Source organism: Drosophila takahashii, chromosome 3L (genome assembly GCF_030179915.1).
Source record: "Drosophila takahashii strain IR98-3 E-12201 chromosome 3L, DtakHiC1v2, whole genome shotgun sequence".
NCBI classification, from domain to species: Eukaryota; Metazoa; Arthropoda; class Insecta; order Diptera; family Drosophilidae; genus Drosophila; species Drosophila takahashii.
This window is the reverse complement of record NC_091680.1, coordinates 17,094,509-17,108,656: the sequence shown is the minus strand read 5'-3', so window position 1 is coordinate 17,108,656 and position 14,148 is coordinate 17,094,509.

The window sequence follows — 14,148 nt, the reverse complement described above, 5'->3', positions numbered from 1 at the left end:
CAGTCAGCGTGCAACATGTGGCATGTAGCAGCCAAAAGGTCAAGCGGCTGCTGCGGCTATTTGTCAATTTCATAACTCTCAGTCCCACATGGAGAAAAGAGGAATTATATGATCTTCTGGTATGCAGACTTGCGGGAAATGAAGATTAGATTTTTCATATTCTTTGTAACAAACATTTTGATCTAATATCTGGGTTGTTTTTCCCCTATTCTGGTTAAGGCTTCCTAAAAATATTGAAATTATTGTATTTGCAGGGGAAAATAATATCTTAAAATATTGAATAGTTTTATTAACCTTATCATTATATATTTATAGCATTTTTTTTTGTCACATTCCTTTAACTTATTTTTACCAAAAATAATAATTATTAAGTTGTACTTGGATATTTAGAACGAAATGTTTAAAATAAATAAATAAAAATAAATTGTTTACTTTTATACTCAAGGAATTTTTCTGTCATTTAGTTTATTTTTAACTTTGTGCACTGGAGAATGCCTTTGCCTGCATGGCACCTTCAACACTTCTGTTACCCATGCAATATGGTGAAATAAGGGGAGCAGGGAGGGGGTGGAAGCATTAGAATAGGGCAACAAATCATCTCCATTAACCCAAAACAAAACTGCGCATACAATCGCGGAACGTGCATCTGCAGCACGCTCTAACTTCGGCCCTGATGGTGGTCCCCATAAAAACAACATGGAACATAACAGAAACAGATACAAAAAACAAAAACAAAAGCCGGGCTGCACTGCACAACTAAAGGTGGTAAAATTGGTGTCACTTGTCACGTAGAACGTTAATTGTGAAACGGAAACGCTGTTGTTTCTGGCGCGCCTTGTCAACAAGTTGCAGCTCACAAGATCGCCATATAATTTGCGTTTGCAGCTTCTGCTCCTCCTTCGGGTTTTCAGCTTGTTGTGGAAATTGAAAAATGAAATCAAGATACACGGCCGAATATGTCACGAGTGCAATTCTCTAGCGCACAGAGGGAAAAATGGCCCTAAAAGATGTGTATTTCTTATTTTAAAATAAATAGCTAGAAATAGCTTTTATGCTGAAAATATTTAATAATCTCAAATTTTAATTTAAAAAACAAAAACAATTATAATAAATTACAATAATGTAATGTAATATCAAAATAATGTTTTGTAAGTTATAAAATTATTGTTCGATAAATTTAAAATCAAGATTTATTGTTTTATTATTTTAAATAAGAAGAACGTAAAAATCAGTAATGTGTATTATAATGTAGGATATTTCAGACATGCCAATAATTTTATTTTTTTTAGTTTTGTGATAAAACTGAACAAATTATTTAAATATAAATTAAAATATTTTTTGTATTATTTTTTGGACTTTTGTTCTGTTACTTCCAAAGAAAAATTAATTTCGTTTCCTTTATTTTCCTTGTGCAGTAGACGACCCCTTCCCTTTTTGCCAACAGGTTACGGGGCATTCCTTCGAGACACCATTTGGCATTTGCATTTTCTGATAATTGAATTGTTTTTCAGTTGGCTTGAATGCAACATTTATGTGGCGTGAGTGGCCAATCCCGCACCCGTGCAGCCCAAAAATGACAATTTCCAACAATCAGCAATAAAAATAAAAGGAACGCAAAGTGTCTCCAGATCCGAAAGTTTGAGGGTTTGGGGGGTCGTGAGGGGTCTTGAGTGGGTTATGCGGGGCAGGCAGTTAGCCAACATGCAAAGCACATCCAGAGAGAGAGATGCCAAAATATTTAAAAGAAAAACCGGGCAGCTGGATGGCATGTGAGGGCGCCGTAGGCAGATCAAGAAACGGAGTAGGACAGATCTACAGAGAGTTTCTTGACTTGGGGATACCTTAGATTTTGTTGGCATAGAAATAAAAATTATAACAAATATTTTTTAAATTAAATAAATTTTATTTATTCATTTTATCAAAAGAAAAAAATTTTAAAAACATTAATTTCATATAGTTTTTTGATTCCCAATTAATGTAATAAAATCCCCTTGACTTTTTCCCATACACGAATCGCTACCCTGGCCATCATTTCGCATAGAAAAGCAATCAAAACACGTAGGAAAAAAACGGCAGCCAAGAGACAAGACAACGCAACAAAAACAGAAACAGACGTAACAGCAGTTGGCGTTGCACAGTTGCGCGATTAGTCGCGTGGGCAGACTGGAGACTGACTACGGGTATGGGTATGGGACTCGCATTCAGATGCAGATGCAGTTGCAGGCGCAGGCGCAACATGACGGCCAACACACAGCGACATATGCCGTTCGAGATTCAGATTCAGAGACCAAGGCGGACAGGCAGACAGATCCGATCCGTTCCGTTTCGTTTCGTTTCGATCCGAAACCGAAAAAAAAAACCCAACCAATCCTAACCGAAACGATCCCCACTTTTTCTCTCCTGGCTGCTTGAGCTGGCCTAAACGATCGCCGTCCTACGGCTCCCAAAACGACTGGCAACTTGCGCGGGCTTTTGTGATTGGATTTATGTTAATTTCTGACGAGATTTGTGCAATGCAGTTGCTGTTGCCGTTGTCACTGTCAGTTGACGGCTGCTGCAAGTTGCAAGTTGCAACTTTAAACTGTTTTGTGTGCGTAATTAAATGGTGACATTTTCCGATTGTAAAGTGTTTTCTTGCATAATGCCATTGAGCACTGTCTTGCCCAGGAAGAGTTTATTCATTGATAAGTTAATACACTTGGAGGTAAAGGCGTGGGAACTTAATGGATAATACATTTTATATTTTTATTTGAATTTTAAAGAGGAATTGATATAAATGATAAATGTTTTATTACTAAAATAAATAAGTAGTTTGATTGTAAACTTAAAAATATATTATTATTATTAATATTTATATTTACATTTTTATTATAAAAAAATGTACCTTTAAATGCATGTTTTATTGAATATTTACCTGCAGCTGTTCCTCACTAATGAATTTCTTGTTCCTTTTCCCATTGCATTAATCTAAATGTTAACCACAAATATGCAACTCCATTTACATTGGCAGCATTTATTTTGTTGTAAAATTTATAAATAGCCCGCAAGCTGACAACGGCAATTAACAAGCCTGAGAATTTTTGTGCGGCATTGGCATGTCAGTGTTGGATCTAGTTTTTTTTTGTATATTTTTTACTGACCGGCACAGCTGCCTTCATGGAAATGGAACTGCTCCAATTTGCCAAAAAATCTCAGACCACCGCAATAAAATTCCTTGGTCGGCCGAGACATAATTGAACCGGATCGGATATACATATATATATGAGTGTGCTCCGAATTAATTATCGTCTCAGCTGCAGAAACTTATGTGACTGCCGAAAGCCCAGAAAAGCACACACAAATAGAAAAAAATACAAAAAAAATAAGAAAAAATCATAAAACAGCGAGAAAAGTCAAAGACTCAAGGCATTTTCCAGCTTGCACCTGGCAACGGTCGCGACAGGTCAGGCTATGAAAACCCCCCGAAAATCGTAAAAAGAAAAATCAAACAGCAGAAAACCCGCTTCGCAATATTGCACAAAACTTGCAGTCACTTGTGAAAAATTAACTACAAGTGATCATTGTTGCTGTTGCTTTTGTTTGCAGCTGCAAGTGTTTGGCGGCACTTGCATTGCCTCACAGACTCAAAAGACTCTCAAAAGTCCAACAAAAAAAAAACCGAAAACCCAAAACCCCAACTATGCTGCGGTTTCTCCTGCTCGGAAAGACACGGCTGGAAAATTATATGAAAATTTATGATACATTTGCCTGCACTTGGTTGTCAACGTTTTGGCCTGTGGGCTGAAGATTGTCATGGTTTCCAACATTTTTTCGTACTTTGTATTTTATTTTCTGTATTTTCCACTGCTCGCCTAATGATCGCAGTGGGGTTTGGGTCCGTGCCACTTTGACCCAGTTGGCTCCCTAAGCGGGCTAATGGGGAAAGGTGTAGCCAAACAAGCTGGCTAGTAGCCACTGCCATTGTTGCTGCCTTTTTTCATTTTTTTCATTTTTTCAGATGCCGTAGTTGATGCCGAAGTTTCGGTAGTTTAGTAGTAGTAGCAGTAGCTCCAAGCTGGGGGCCAAACAACAAAAAAAACGAAACACTGACAGAGACACCTTTTGTTTGCTCTGGCATTTCGGAGCTGCCTTATTAAGATTGGTGTGTGCAGATGGAGAAGGACTCTAATAAGGGGAACTAATTGCAACTTAGAAGAATATATTTTAAGGTGAATCTTAATTTAGTCATTGGGTATTTCGTTTTAAGATCAAAAGGTTATAAAAAATATGTATGTATTTAGAGTTTTCAGTTCAACTTGATTTTTACAATCTCAGGTAAATTATAACTAAACGTTTTTTTCGAAACAGTTGAGGAATAAGATCTTAAGTTTATAAAATAATAGGTTTAAATTTAAATTGTTTTTATATTTGGTTTAAAATATCTTTAAAAAATAAGGATTTATGTTCATTTTTTAAAAGCACAATACAAATTTTTTAAATGGTCTTAAATTTTTAAAAATATTAGGAACCTTTTTTGACATATATATGAAAGTTCTAACTTAAGGTTTCCCTTCAATTTGTGTTTATTTTTGTTTAAAATATATTTAAATAATAAAGAGTTTAAAGTTTATCTTTTTCAAGCCATTCAGCATAATTAATTTTTTACATATATATTTAATTTTATTTTTAGCACTTGATAGTTACAAATACATTTCATATATTTATACATAACTATTTGTATTAAATGGTTAAACATAAACACTCACAATATTTATAAAAATAAGTGTAAGAAATGCAAATACTATAACCTAATCCCTATTTTCCCATTATACATAAGCCACGCAATACAGCCCCCATAAAGTCACAGCCTTCAACGTATTATTTATGCATTTCCCTTTTCGATATTTTGGATTTTGATTTACCAAATCGGAAACCAGCGGGCCATGCGTGAGTGCCGCAACTTTGTAGATGCCGTGTGGCCCACATTTTGCTGGGCCAATTCACACCGCAGACAGCAAACGACGAACAGCAAACAACAAACAAATAACAAAACAGCTGGCAAGCCGGCCAAGCCCGCACCTCCGCCCACATCCGCCACCCGCTTGCCACTTTGCATAACAAACGACTTTATTAATTTTCAAATTACCGAAAGTCAGAGGCCGGCTGAGCATTTTGTGGCCTTTTTGTGGCACTCCACTCCGCGGCGCAAAAAAAAATGAGAAGAAAAAGATCTGGCTTATGAGCTCCACTCTGCTGGCGGTGGGCGTTGTGAGAAAAATCTTTGCGCCAAATGCCAAAAAATGCTGCAACGAATCGCCAAAGGGGGCCCGCAATGGAGATAAGAAATAAATTCCGTCTTATGCTAATATTGACTAAAAGCAAAATGTCGCTTCGTGCTTTTGCGGCTGGCTAATAAATCAGCAAATTATCAAATGCCCAAACGATTGATGAGCATTAACGATCTGACAACTTGTCTTGGCGATCGAGGAGCGGGCAAATATATAAAATGTTAATTTCTCAATTAACATTAACATAACGCGAAGCGCTTTTGTGGAATGCCATAAATCATACAATTAAAAACTAATCAAGCGGTGACAGAAGGCTTAAAAAAAAAACGAAGTACACAATTGCATTGCCAACTGCAACACTTGGCACAACAATCATTTTTTTTTTGTCGGTCCCACTTCAAAGACAAATTTATGTATTGTCAGACCAGTGAAATACAAAGAAGTACAAACAAAGCGCAGAGGAAACTGCATAATTCCAAAATTGTTAGACCCATTAGAGGAGACAAAAGGGAAACTGCAGAGAACCAATCCCCAGAGAATAATGTGCATTTCCTTCGACCAGGAATGCGACGTCTTTCAGTAAATTATCTTAACTTAATTTTCGAATAGTTTATTTATTTAAAAAAAAAAAGATTATGCGCCCAAGTCCTTCAATTATACTTTAATTTTTTAAAGAAATAATTGTTTTATATAAAGTTGGTTTAGCCTTTTTTTATACGTGGACATTCTTGATAAAATTGGAAATTCAGTTAATACAAAAATAAGTAAATAATTTAAATAAACATTTATCAATTAATTCATCAACAAAAGGTGTCTAAACTCTGATATATTGCACATTTTATTGTTTGATTAATTTTCTAGCAACAACTCAAATATTTTAGAGATAAATCATGCAGAGCTAAGAATTTTGATCTCGCTGCAATATGGGAAATAAATCGCTGGCGTGGCATTTGTTTGTTTCTGTTTTCAACACTTCCCCTTCAGATTTGTGGTGGGTGGCAACCTGGCAGTTGGATTGTTACATTGTTGGATTGCTGGTACGTTGTTAGTTGGCAGTTTCGTTTGGCAAAATTAAAAGCCGCCAACAGAAAATTGCTGGCTAATTAATGCCAATTGGCCGATGGCAAACACAAACACTTGAACACTCAAAAAACAACAGCAACAAATGTGGGCGCAACGTTAGCTTTTATGCACGGTATTTATTAGTAACTATTATTATTATTTCAGGCGGTGGCATTTGCATGTGACATAAAAGTGATTGGAGTAATTGATAATTGTGTAGAGACACGAAAACGTTGCAATGGACAAACGACCAATTACGGGAAAAAACGGAAGACTTTTCTTGGTTCTCAGACAAGTTCTTTGCCTAAATCTTTTGTTTATTACTTTGGCATATTTACAAATATTTTGTTTATTTTTGGTTTAAAATTTAAAACAATTAATTATGTTTAATTAAGTTTGTTGGTATCATATTTTTGTTTAATTTTTATGGAGGTTTTAAATACTGTATCCACTATGCATAACAAATTAAAATATAGTCAATTAGCTGAAACAATAAATGTAAACGAAAATACAATTGTTTACATTTATAACAATCATATATTTTTTATTAAACAAGCTATAGTGATTTATCATCTTGACTGAGCTTTAAAAGTCCTGATGTAAAAAACCAATTACGAATGCAAATTGAATTAGCCAAAAGCAATGGAAATCAAACAAAAATCCCCCAAACATTTTTCATTAAAAACAGCCAGAAAGTATATTTACGAAAACACATTTATTGGGGGAAAAATGCATTTGAAAAATGTATCTACAATTGCCGAGGCTAGTTTCTGTGCTGTGCTGTGTGCCGGCCAATCTCTTGCCATAAATCAAGCGGTAGAAATGACCGCAGGCGCCTTGTAAGCGAGTCCCAGTCACCGACTCTTTTATTTTCAGTCACAGTCACAGTGACTGACAGCCGTACGAACCGAGATCTTGACCAGTCGAAATGGCCAGAAAGACAGCCAGCCGGACAGACGGATCGATGTTGGCCCACGCCAGGCCTTAGCAAATCAAATACAAATTCAAAATCTAGCTAATTTCCAAAAGTCATTTAACTGGCCCCGAGTGGGACAACAAAATAGAAAAAAAAAGTATATCTAACCGCAAAGTTAATTTTATTTTCCACCTACTGGCAAAATCAATTTGCTTCGTGTGGCACGTGCGCCAAATAGAATGAAATTTTTTGGGGTTTCGTCGGCTTTTGGGGGTATTTGGGGGTGGTTGAGGGGGCGTTGGTGGTCCGTCAGTCGGTCATGTCGTGTGCGTCACTCCAAGAGAGGGAGATCTCGGACATCGGTCGTGCCAAGATTGGGCCACAACGGTAGCCAAGAGCCAAAGCGACCGACTTCGACTTCTTGGCCAACAACCGGCGAGCCATTTAAAAAGCAACATTTTGCAATGCCAACAATCACAATTACGAATTTTCGGTTCAATTGCCAGGGGCCAAAAAGAAATTCTACACTGGGAAATAAGGGTTTCTATTCTGTCATTTTTCTATTCAAAGCATTTATAATTCAATCGTAATAATTTTTAATTTCAAGAACTAAGGGCCGTTTTCTCGTTAAACTCGGAGTTCCCATAGGCTTTTAGATTTTATCCTCACATTAAATTTAACATGCGGGCAAGAAAACGGCGCTTAAAATATTAGATTTAAAATTTGACTTAATTTAAAAAAAATGCTTTGAGTTGACTTAAATGTAATTTTCTAATTATTTTTATTAGTATACATTTCTTTCAACCAAGTTCGTTGTCTAAGTCTTTTGTTTTTTATATTTCAGATTATTTTGTTTAAATTTAAAAAAGAAAATTTATTCGTTATATTGTGATTTCCACGATTTAAGTACTGATACTATCTCCTTATATCCCTTCTAATTTTTGTTTAAAGTTAAATTTTCCCTTAGTGTACCAAAACTAAAAAGCAACCCAGAGCCACTAAATAAAAAATTACTCAATTGAATAATGGACAAGGCTACGCCTGCTCTCAGTTCGTTTTTAGCTCTCGGTTAAGTTATCCATTCCAACTTGCGACACATAACAAATGCGTATTTAATGTGTCGAGAAGGGGGGGACGCCACTGGACGCCCCGAGGGGGGGTAATTGCAAAGGCGGCAGGGAGCGAAGGCCCCACTTCGATTTCCATTTAACGCGCCGCAAGTAATTCGCTTAGTTTATGGGTGGTCAGCGATCTCGTCGAGCGTTGAAAGCCCTCCGGGCTCTTTTGCTTGCATTTTTAATTCGTTTTTAATCAACGTAGCCGCCGCCGCAACGGTTCACATTGATATATGTAACCAGATTATAGAGCTTCGATGCTTTGGCACGGGTAATTTGGAATTCAACACTTCGGTCCAAAAGCGAGCCCATAAAATGGCCAATTGCAAAATGCTGGGTTGTCATTCGCCGGCAGTTTATCGCTGCCAGAGATGGTCACTGGAAAATTGCCAATGACAAATTCTGGCCGGCAGCTAAATTGTATCAGAAATAAATTGGGATTTTCCCAAGACTGAGCTTAGCTTAAAATCTTGTCGTACAGTGGTAAATTTCTCTTTTATAGCATGAAAATTATAGTTTATAAAAAAACAGCACCCCTTAGTAATAAATGTAAAAAATAGAATATATTTTTATTCAAATTAATCTTAAGTCCTAATGGTGATTTTTGTAAAAAAAATACTTCAAGCGCTTGATAAAAACTAATTGATCATAAACAATTTTTTTATAATTTTTCTATATCATAAACTTGGTAATTGGTCCATATTGAATAAAATGCATTTTATGATTTTCATTATCCCATAGTTATGGTCAGTCTTAAGAAATTTATGGCCCATTGCTTCCGATTTAATGAGGTGCACAGATAAAGAATAATTTCTTTATAAATGTCAGCCATTGAAAAGAACCCACTATAATTTTAATTGAGTTAGCAAGAGACCAACGTTCTGTTGAAGTTCCTTAGCGAAATAAATCGTGATATTTCGAAAATCAGGGTCAGACATTTCTGGTACTTTGGATGGAATTGTAAATTGCAACTTAATGAGCCATTTTTGTGCAGGAAAATCAACTTCAATTATATAATTTAAGCGTGAATTAGCAGTCGCGGCAATATAGCAATAGAGATCGAGGAATCGAACGAACAACGACAACGACAACAACAGGCAACTGGATTGTGTAAGAACAAGAAAACATGTTAAGTGCAGTCGCATTATGTTGCAAAATGTCACTTTTAATTGGGCAACCTTGAAACATCAATGTGAAAAACGAGCGAAAGAACAGCTAACAGCAATAGTAACAACACCAACAGCAACTACATGTTGCTGAAGGCCAAACACCACCGGCCAACAACAATGACAAAACGCTTAGCGATTGGAGCGGGCATCAAAAGGCCAGGCCACGTTTGCACGAAAGGGACAGAAAGTCGCACAGACGGGGTCAAAAGAATAATGGTGTCACAATAGATTTATTATCAATTTTAGGTATGATGGTAAAAAAATTCAAAATTAATTCAAGGCAAAATTATACCAAAGAATATAGTAATTTCTTTTCTCAAACATGCAATACCATTTTTTCTTTATTTTCATAATTAAAATATTTATCTTTTTCATTCCCTAACACTTTGAGGATTAAAGTATGTATGCATCTAAATTAGTTGATTTTGTTTTTTATAACAATTAGAATTAAAAGAAAGAATTTAAAATTTTTATAAATGGAATATCGACTTATGCAGTCAAAGGAAGTTTGTTTATCCTATAGGATGTTATAACATTGTTAAAATGATATAAAGTGAAACAAAAAATGGGAAAATAAAGAACTATTAAATAGATTTGTAGAATACCTGTTTTAAGTTATTTTTCTGTTTTAGAAAATGCAAAAATATTATTTTGCCCGCAATTGTCGGCGGTTCAAGAAGTGGTAGAAAAGATACCGAGAGGGAGGCCGACCGTTATGTGTTACAATTAGCAAATTGCACATTTATGCTCACACATGTGACCAAACCGCCCGCCACAACCCCTGCCAACCCCTCCTTCGTTCAGCTGACAATATAAATCAATCATTGGGCATTTGGCTCAGAGCCGGCGTTCTTATTGGAAAGGCAACCTTGAAAGCAGCCGCCAAGAGAGCTTTTCAACTGGCTAGAGATTGGCTAAAAAAATATTTCCCAGCAAATTGCAAAATATTACTTGCATACAAGCATTATATCTTAACAATAATATATGGCACATCATTTATAATTTCCGCTCAAAATCAACTTCAAATCCAAATTCAAAATTCAATTATTGTGCATTTCCTGTTGCCGTCATCGCTGATCACCAGTTTAACAGGAAATCTACGGCACTTGTTGGGCAATTTTCGATGCGTTTCGCTTCAGGCACCTCGAAACACATTTAGCACTCTTTTTATTTCAAATACAGTAATTGCGGCACAGCAACATCTACCCTGGGCAGTTGGTTTTATGGAGGTGCATATCTATAACGTGGGCTAGTTCAATAATTGTTTTATATGGAGTTTGTACAACACTTAAATTAAAGTAATTTTATTTTTATGGGTCTCTAAAATGTTAATTCCTCATCCTACAGAAAGCTAAAGCTAAAGCCAAGATAAAGCCAGCTTTTATTAGCTCGTGCAGTAACTCTCTCATTTACCCAAGTTTTTCCGCTGATTAGGAATAGTGCTATAAAAAGCTGGCTTACAGCAAATGTTATGCTTCGAATCATTTACTTAATTGGCCTAAAAGATTGGCCAATTAGTGTCTTTTAATGATACGAAATAAAATGTAAAATATATTTATTATAAGAAGAATTATAGTATAATTGGAAAAAAAAAGTAAATTAAAATTCAAAGCTTTTCCTGTTTTTATTAAAAAGTCTTGAAAAATTTAATCCAAATATTAAATTATTTTAAGAAAATATAATTATAATAAATCATTTAAAATAAACCTCGTAATAATTTCCCTTGCCCTTGGCATAAATGTCCCAGCCTTTTGGAGCTTATATTTATCACCAATTAATTCCAGAAGAACCCATTAAAATTCCTGTGGGTACACCTTTCCAGTATCAGTATATTTAACTCCCCCTTGAATCCCCACAACAATCACTGCCGAAATACCTGAGCAACAGCAACTATTTAGTGTGATTTGCAATATGTATTTTAATTATGGGCCATATGTGTGCGGCAGAATGGACCAAAAGACAGCAGCTGGCTGGTTGGATGGAGAACTTGGATGGAGTAAAGTTGTCTGCGGTTGGTAATGGTGATTTCACTGTGGCTTAGTAAGGCACCGAAAAAAAACTTTTAAAAAATTGTAGATCATTTTATTTGAACCTTAAAAATAGAAGTCAATTTTATTATATTTTTACTGTGGTTTTCTACATTTAGAATAAACAGAAAAAGAACAAAAAGGGACTTCAAAGTATTTATTTATTCAAAATTTAAATTTGTATATTCAAAATGAATATGAAAGAAAAGATAAAAATTTTTGAAAATTGTTTTCTGTGTGATGGCCAACCGTCAGCATCAAAGTCTTGCTCTTGTCATAAAAAATGCGCGAAATGCAACAATTTAAAAATGCTAAATATGCGCGTATGTGCGGAATGATTACTGCCGGGGCTTGAGACTCTGAATCTGGTACTGGATCTGGGACTATGGCTCAGATCGGCACACAGCAAAGGCTGCGGAACTTGGGGGCAGGCGGGTAAAGGTGGTATTAAAAAGCCGCAGTTACTCACCGACTGACTGCGTTTAGTAATTATGCGCGCAACACGTTCAAGGCGGCAGACCATTGCAACATGTTGCCATTGTTGCTGCTGCAGTTGCAGTTTCTACTGGTGGTGACTGTTACTGTTGCCGGGCATTGCGTAAGCTGTTTTGGAAAATTGCATTAGAAAATCCACTTGGCGGCAGTGGCAGCAGCGGCAACAATTAAAGCCGCAGCTCGCATGTTTCGCTCCAAGTCGCCTGGGAACCACAAAAGCCAAAAAGTCTCGCTACCAATTGGGCACCACCATAAAGGCACTTCAACGGTCTTTCCGACGTTCTAAAAGAGGTTTATGATTGGGCTTTGAAAGGTGACCCAAAGTAAGAGGAATTCTGGAAAAACCGGAGGGTCAGAGAATAATCATTGGTATTTTTACTAGATAAAATACAAATATGGACTTAACTGGAAAACTAAAAGAATATATTTATTTACATTTTGTAACTTACATAAAATATTAGATTATAACGATAAAATATCCCTAATGACGCACCTTTAAAATATTTGAATTACTTTTTTGTTTAATTTTTATTTTATTATAAATATGTTTACATTAGCCCTAAAACATTGAGTTTTTAATTATATTAATTTATATTTTACGTTACGTAATTAATTAAACCTGAGTTCTACTACAGCAGCTTTTCAAACAGTGCCTCGTAAAAGTTTAAATCGCATGGGAGTAGTGGCCCCTGATCCCTTCAACTTGGGGCCAACCTCTTGGCCGACGGCTCACCCCGCCATAATGTGCACAATTTATTGGCATTGCGAATCTTTGGGTCGATGTTAATCGCGCTCGAGTTGCGCGGGTAAGGAAAAAAAATGCGACTTCGCTATGGTCAAAAAGGCAGGCAAGGTAGCTACTTGGCAAACCCTTTGGGGCAAAAAAAGCACCGACACCGAGAGCGTGGAAAATCTTTGCTATTTTTCACCAATTAAAAACGGATTCTGGGCAATTTTCCATGCCATATGCAACCTGAAGTTAAGTGAAAAATGCCAGAGAAAATATTTCCTGCGTAGGACTCTATTTATGTGACCCAAAAGAAAACATATGCAAAAGTTTATTTATCACATTTAAAATGCAATAAAACAGCAGTTCTGTGGGGCACTGCATAAATTACGTTTATGCATTTTAGTTATGCATTTGCACAGGCCCTAAGTGTCAAAATAACTCATTATAATTGCCCACAGATCATTTTTGTCAACGGTTTTTTCTCGTTTTGTTTGCTTGGCGCGTATTGCGTGCGCTTTCCTAGCGTTTCTTTTTCGTCTTATTTATTTTATTTATTTTTTCTCTTGGCTTCTTACGCTTTATTTATTTTATTTCTTTACTTTTCGGCATGTCGTCGCGTTTTGGGCCGAAAGAGCAACGAGCGAGTGAATGAGTGAGTGAATAATTGCAGGCATGCCATGTTGTTTATACTAAATTTAATTAATGATGACTTTTATTTATGAATGCGTGGCCGGGCGTCGGGCACCCGGTCACATAAATCGGCGCTGGGCCACTCCCACAAAGTGGTGATAAAGGGGGTAGATGGGGGAGGAGGTGCAACATGTATATCTTTAAGTGCTGAAATCTTAGGTTAGCCAAGGGCTAGTATTAAATTAAATTGATTAGTGCGGTGCCCATCTTAATTGAGATCTCCACTTCATTTATCATAATTTCATAAGCAATAAATTCTAATTAGGAGTTGGGAGACTAATGGATTTTTTTCTTCCTCTGTCTGCCTCTTAATTTTATTTTTTAAAGCTGTGGATATGGATTTTAAAATTAGTTTACGGCCTACCAAATATTTTAAACATAAATAATATTTTAAAATAATAATTATAATTTTAACAATTCCCACATTTAAAAATTGTCTTTGAAAATGTCAAAAAAATGTTTAGACTTTTTGTTCTCAAATTATTTTTAAACTTACACTTAATTTTTTTAATGTTAAATCATACCTATTCCTCATTACTATCTTACAGTTTCCAAAGTATCATTTATACCTTGTTTTTGTTTCAACTAACAATTTTTCACAAAAACTTGAAAATCATATTGATGTTTTGGCTAATTTTCCATTAATTTGGCTATAATTGTTTTTGCGACGTTCAGCA